This window comes from Moschus berezovskii, chromosome X (assembly GCF_049115385.1).
Source record: "Moschus berezovskii isolate FMDL1 chromosome X, NW_MosBer_1.0, whole genome shotgun sequence".
In the NCBI taxonomy this organism is placed as follows: Eukaryota; Metazoa; Chordata; class Mammalia; order Artiodactyla; family Moschidae; genus Moschus; species Moschus berezovskii.
In genome coordinates this window covers 92,628,085-92,635,847 of record NC_142488.1, presented here as the reverse complement: position 1 = coordinate 92,635,847, position 7,763 = coordinate 92,628,085, and positions in this window count along the sequence as shown.

The following is a 7,763-nucleotide window of genomic DNA, read 5'->3' as shown; positions in this document are numbered from 1 at the left end:
AACTATATGACTTTACCTTTACTAAAAAAGGTAAAATTTTGGAATCTTTAGTGGCTCAGTGGTAAAGAATCCACCTGCACTGCAGGAGACCACCTGCAATGCCGGAGACGCAGGTTCTATCCCTGGGTGGGGAAGATACCCTGGAGAAGGAAACGGCAACCCACTGTGGTATTCTTGCCTGGGAAGTCCCATGGACAGAGGAACCTGCTGGCCTACAGTTCAGGGGGTCGCAAGAGTCGGACACGACTTAGCAATTAGACAACCAACCATGACACCAACAACCAAGATAAGTGTTTTCCAGAAGTTGGGGAGGGAGGAATAAATGGGTGGAGCATAGAGGATTTTCAGGGCAGTGAAAATACTCTGTATGATGCCATAATTACACAGATATGTTATTTTTTCATTTTATTCTTTTAATTTTTAATTTTTTAATTTATTTTAATTGGAGGTTAATTACTTTACATTATTGTATTGGTTTTGCCATTCATTGACATGAATCCGCCCCAGGTGTGCATGTGTTCCCCATCTTGAACCCCCCTCCCACCTCCCTCCCCATCCCATCCCTCTGGTTCATCCCAGTACACCAGCCCCGAGCATCCTGTATCATGCATCGAACCCGGACTGGCAATTCGTTTCACATATGATAATATACATGTTTCAATGCCATTCTCCCAAATCATCCCACCCTCGCCCTCTCCCACAGAGTCCAAAAGACTGTTCTATACATCTGTGTCTCTTTTGCTGTCTCGTATACAGGGTTATCGTTGTCATCTTTCTAAATTCCATATATATGCGTTAGTATACTGTATTGGTGTTTTTCTTTCTGGCTTACTTCACTCTGTATAATAGGCTCCAGTATTTGTACAAATCCATAGAATTTACAACACCAAGATTAAACCCTAATAAAAACTATAGACTTTGGCCATTATGATATGTCAGTGTAGGTTCATCAGTTGTAACAAGTATACCACTATTATGGGAGATGTTGATAATGGGGGAGACTCTGTACCTTCCCCTCAGTTTTTCTGTGAACATAAAGCTGCTCAGACATATAAGGTTTTAATTTAAAAAAAAATCAAAGGCCCACAAAATAATCTAAGCACAGAGAGCTGAATAACATATATGTTTTATTTTATATGAGGTATATGTATATACATTACATTTGTTTAAAAATTAGAATAATTATTGATATACATGAACATTTGTAGGCTTATATTTTGTCTTGAATGGAAAAACCATTGTTATTAATACAAAGAGAAAGAAAAATGCTGGAATCATCTACTGGATCAGAACTGTAGAAATACGAGAACCCTTGTAAACTGCTGGTAGGAAGGAACGTGTTTGCTATCAAACATTTGGAAAGTAATGTAAAAGTATTATTAAAAATTTAAAATGCACATAACCTTTGAGACAGAAATTTCAGTTTTGGAAATCTGTAACAGATAATATAAGCATCAGTACATAAGATATATCTATAAAGATATTTATTGAAGGATTATTTATAAAGGAATAAAATCTGGAAACTACTTGAAAGTCCACCAATAGGTTGAATAAATTGTGATATATCTAACCTATGAAATATTATGTAACTATTTAAAACAATGGGCTGAGTCTTTGCACATTGACTAGCGAGATGTCCACGGAAATTGTTAAATGAAAAGAACAAGATTCAAGGTAATATACTCAGAAGATCACAATTTTATTTAAAATGTCTTTTGTTGATCTGGATCAACATGGGGTAGTAGGAAGATCCTGAGCTCATCTCCTTCTATGGATGCACCAAGACTACAACTACTTATAGAACAACATCTCCAAGAATGACCTGAAGACCACAGAACAGATTTTCTACAACAAAGGATATAAACAAAAGGCCACACTAAGGAGAGGCAGAGATGCATCTCATCAGAATCCACACTCTTGATGCAGCAACCCACGAGCAGGAGGAATATCAAAACTACAAAGGTCTGCTCAAAGTAATAAAGCCCTATGTCAGACTACCCAGCCCAGAGGACTACAAGGTAAGTCCTCATGATGTGTGGCTTTGAAAACCAGCCAAGCTTATGTCCAGAAGTGCCAGAGGGCTGTGGGAGACAGAAGTTATACTCTTGATGGTTTCATGTATATAGTCATTTTCTCCAATGCCCAGTTTCAGAAGTAGCAGCTTAAAGAGTCCCTGTGTCATATGAGAAAGAGATAAATTGACCAATTTTAGGACTCATGATAGAGGGGAATCTGGTGAAACTTTCTCTAAGGATGGAATTGCCAATAAATGCCATTAAAACAAAAAATCTTCCACCTAGCTAACTTGACATTTTGGAGTGCCATTTCTGTCATTCTCCACCAACCTAACACCATGACCCCACCACTTTGGCCTCTCCAAAACTTCTCTGCCCTACCCCACTCAATGGGTCACCTTGGCCAACACCAGTGACCCTCCAAAAGTGCTCTCATCCCAGAGGGCCAGCATGCCAAAAGTAGTCATAGACAAGCCTCATAGTCAGCAGGGCCAGGGACAAGCCAAACTCACCAGGTGGGTGTCCGTAGCAGTCACGACCAACCCATATAATCAGCAATGCCAGGAACCAGCCCTATACATCAGCACACCCACAGAAGTATCAGCCAAGTTTCACAGCCAGCCAGTCTGGGGACCAACCCTGCTCGCCAGTGCACCCACAGCCATCACAGCCAACCACAACACATCTAGAACACCTGGCTTTGGTAACTGGAGAGATTGCAGCACTGGGCACCACAGGACATCCCACAAAAAGCAAAATAGCTGACATAACTAACATACAAACAAACAAACACAGAGAGTTAAGTAAAATAAGGAGACAAAGGAATACATTTAAAACAAAATTATAAGATAAAACCTCACAACACAGAACTAAAGGAAAGGCAGATAAGCAGTTTATCATAAAAAGAGTTCAAAGCAATAGTCATAAACATGCTCACCAAACTCAGGAGAAGAATGAATGAATTCAATGAGAGCTTCAACAAAGAGATTGAAATATAAAAAAAGAATCAAGCAAAACTGAAGAATAGATTAACTGGAATGAAAAATACAATAAAAGGAACCAACAGCACATTAGACTATGCAGAAGAATGGATCAGTGATATGGAAGACAAAATAGTGAAAATCACCCAACTGGAACAGCAAAGAGAAAAAAAGAAAATGCTTAAAAATGAAGATAGTTTAAGAGGCCTCTGGAACAATATTAAGCATGCTAACATTCACATGGTATTCCATGGTGGCTCAGGGGCAAAGAATCTGCCTGCCAATGCAGGAAATGCTTGTTCAATGCCTGGGTCAGAAAGATCCCCTGGAGGAGGAAATGGCAACCCAGACACAACCGAGCACACACACACATACACAACATTCACTAGTAAAGGTCCAGAAAGAAACAGAGAGAAAAGGACAAAAAACTATTTGAAGAAGTAATGGCTGAAAGCTTCCCTGACATGGTGAAGGAAACAGACATCTAAGTCTAGGAAGCACAGAGAGTCCCAAACAAGATTAACTCAAAGAGACCCACATCAAGAAAAATTATAATTAATATGTCAAAAGTTAAATATAATTATAGAATCTTAAAAACAGCAAGAAAAAAACAACTGGCTATATACAATGGAAGCTATAGAAGGTTGCCAGCTGATTTTTCAGCAGAAACTTTAGAGACAAGAAGGGACTGGCATGGTATATTCAAAGTTCTGAACATATACAAATGGAATATTCTCAGCTATTAAAAAGAATGCATTTGAATCAGTTCTAATGAGATGGATGAAACTGGAGCCTATTATATAGAGCGAACGAAGTCAGAAAGAAAAACACCAATACAGTATATTAACACATATATATGGAATTTAGAAAGATGGTAACGATGACCCAATATGCAAGACACAAAAAAGACACAGATATAAAGAACAGACTGTTGGACTCTGTGGGAGAAGGCGAGGGTGGGATGATTTGAGAGAATAGCGCTTAAACATGTATATTACCATATGTGAAATAGATCGCCAGCCCAGGTTCAATGCACGAGACAGGTGCTCAGGGCTGGTGCACTGGATGACCCTGAGGGATGGGATGGGGAGGGAGGTGGGAGGGAGGGTCAGGATGGGGAACACATGTATACCCATGGCTGATTCATGTGAATGTATGGAAAAAACCACCACAATACTGTAAAGTAATTAGCCTCCAATTAAAACAAAAAATAAATAAAAAGAAAATGAAAATTTACAACCAAAAATACTCTACTCAGCAAAATTGTTCAGAATTGAAGGAAAGATCAGGGGTTTCCCAGATAAGCAAAAGCTAAAGAAGTTCATCACCACTAAACCGGCCTTACAAAAAAACATTACAGGGACTTCTTTAAACAGAAAAGAAAAAGCCATATCTAGAAATAAGAAATTATGAATGAAAAACTCTCACTGGTAAAGACAAATATATAATAAAAGTAGTGGATCAAATACATATAAAGCTAGTATGAAAGTTGAAACACAAAAATAGTAAAATCATATATATCTAAAATAATATATAGTATTAAAATATGCAGAGCATAATGTCAAAAACTTAAAACTTGAGGGGGAGAGTAAAAATGTAGTGCTTTTAAAATGTGCTAGAATTTAAGCAACCATAAAATTAAATTATACTGCTATGTACATAGGTTTTTATATATAAACCTCCTGTTAACCACAAATCAAAAAACTGGAACATACACAAACAATAAAAAGAAAGGAATACACATGTAACACTAAAGATAGTCACCAAATCACAGGGGAAAAGATGAAAGAAGAAAAAACAGAACAGATTCACAGGCATAGAGAATGAACTTATGGTTGCCATAGGGGAAAATGGGGGAAAGAGACACTTAGGGAGTTCGGTGTGGATATGTACACACCGCTGTGTTTGAAATGGATAGCCAACAAGGATTTGCTGTATAGCACAGGGAGCTCTGCTCAAGGTTATATGGCAAGGTTATATGGTTGGGAGGGAAGTTTGGGGAGAATTAATACATGTGTATGTATAGCTGAGTCACTTTGCTGTCCATATAAAACTATCACAACATTACTAATTGGCTATATTCCAATATAAAATAAAAAGTTTTTAAAAATTGCAAAAAATAAATAAGAGAAGATCTACCAAAAAATAAATATATAAACAAATAGGACAGTTAACAAAATGGCAATAAGTACCTAGTTATCAATGATCACTTCAAATGTAAATGGACTAAATGCTCCAATTAAAAGACATAAGGTGGCTTGAATGGATAAAAAATAGCACGTTAGGTATATGCTGCCAATAAGAGGCTCACTTCAGAGCTAGACACCATAGACTGAGAGGATAGAGAAAGATATTCCATGCAAATAGAAACAAACAAAAAACCTGGAGTAGCAATACTTATATCAGAAAAAAAATAATCTTTGAAACAAAGAATACAACAAGAGACAAAGCCATTACATAATGATAAAGTATTAATTCAACAAGAGGATATATCACTTGTAAATATCTATAAATTCAATATATATGCACTGAAATACATAAGGCAAATATATAAAGAGAGAAATAGATACTGATACAATCAGGCAATTTTAACACCTTACTTAAAAAAAAAAATCAAGTCATGTCCAACTCTTTGGGACCCCATGAACTGTAGCCCACCAGGCTCCTGTGTCCATGGGGATTCTCCAGGCAAGAATAATGGAGTAGGTTTCCATGCCCATCTCCAGGAGATATTCCCAAACCAGGGATCTAACCCAAGTCTTCCACATTGCAGGTGGATTCTTTACCGTTTGAGCCACCAGGGAAGCCCAAGCATACTGGAGTGTGTAGCCTATCTCTTCTCCAGGGGATCTTCTCAACCCAAGCATCGAACCAGTGTCTCCTGCATCGCAGGGGGATTTTTTTTTATCAACTGAGCTACCAGGGAAGCCCATAGATTGTCCAGACCAAAAACATAAACAAGGAAACATTGGCCTTAAATGATACATTAGACTGGATAAACTTAATAGATACATATACAATGTTTCACCCCAAAATGGAAGAGTACACATGTTGTTTCATGTGTACATGGAACATTCTCCAGGATAGATCACATATGAAGCCACAAAACAAGTCTCAACAAGTTTGAGAAGACTGAAATAAAATCAACCATTTTTCTGATCACAACAGTGTAAGACTAGAAATCAATTACAAGAAAAAACCTGCAAAAAAAAAAACACAAAACACTTGGAGTCTAAGTAGCATGCTACCAAATGACCAATGTGTCATTGAAAAGATCAAAGAGGAAGCCAATAAATATCTACAGACAAATGAAAATGAAAATGTTCCAAAAGCTATGGGACAGAGCAAAAGCAGTTATAAGAGGGAAGTTTACAGTGATACAGGCCTACCTCAGGAAAAATCTCAAATAAACAATCTAAGTTTACATTTAAAGGAACTAGAAAAAGAAGAACAAACAAAGCCCACAGTTTGTAGAAGGAAGGAAATGACAAAGATCATATTGTAAATAAAATAGTGTATAAAAAAAGCAATAGAAAATTTAGGGCTGCTTCTTCAAAACGATAAGCAAATTTGATAAACCTTTAGCTGGACTTATTAAGAGAAAAAGAAAAACAACCCAAGTAAATGAAATAAAAAATGAAAAAGGAGAAGTTACTAAATACACCACAGAAAAACCAAGTGTCATGAGATAACTACAAACAACTATGCACCAACAAATTAACAAAGAATAAATGGATAAAGCCCTATAATCATAAGATCTTCCAAGACTGAAACAGGAAGAAGTAGAACATATGAATAGATGGATTACTCATAATGCAATTGAATCTGTAATCAAAAAACTCCTAACAAGCAAAAGTTCAGGGCCAGATGGCATCACAGGTGAATTCTACCAGATATTTAAAGAGTTAATACCTGTCCTCAAATTATTCCAAAAAAATAAACAGGAATAAATGTTTCCAAACATATTCCATGAGGCTAGGATTACCCTGAAACAGAAGCCAGGCAAAGATATTACAAAGAAGAAAATTGCAGGCCAGTATCCCTGATGAACATAAATGCAAAAGTTCTCAACAAATTATTAGCAAACCAAATTTAACAATACATTAAAAGGATCATATACCAGTGGGATTTATATTAGGGATACAAGAATGTTTCAACATTCGTAAATCAGTGAACATGATACACTATGTTAACACTGTGTAAAAATCATATGATTTTCTTAATAGATGTAGAAAAAGCATTTGAAAAAATTCAACATCCATTTATGTTAAAAACTTCCAACAAAATGAGTATAGAGGGAACATCCCTCAGCATAATAAAGGCCATATATGGAAAATCCACAGCTCACATAATTCTCAACCACGACAAGCTGAAATTTTTTCCTCTAAAATCAGCAACATCTCAAGGATTCACACTTTTGCCACTTTTATTCAATATTGTATAGGATGCCCTAATCACAATAATCAGACAAAAAAAAAAGATAAAAGGCCATCCAAATTGGAAATGAAGAAGTAAAACTGTCACTACTTGTACAGACAAATACTATATAAGAAAACTCTAAAGACTCCACCAGAAACTATTAGATCCTATAAATAAATTCAGTAAAGTTGTAGTTACAGAGTCAATACACAGAAACTTTTTGCATTTCTATACACTAATAGCAAGCTATTAGAAAAAAAGTAATAAAATAATCCCATTTACAATTGAATCAAGAAGTATAAAATACCTAGGAATAAATTTCATCTAGGAAGTGAAAGACCTATACTCA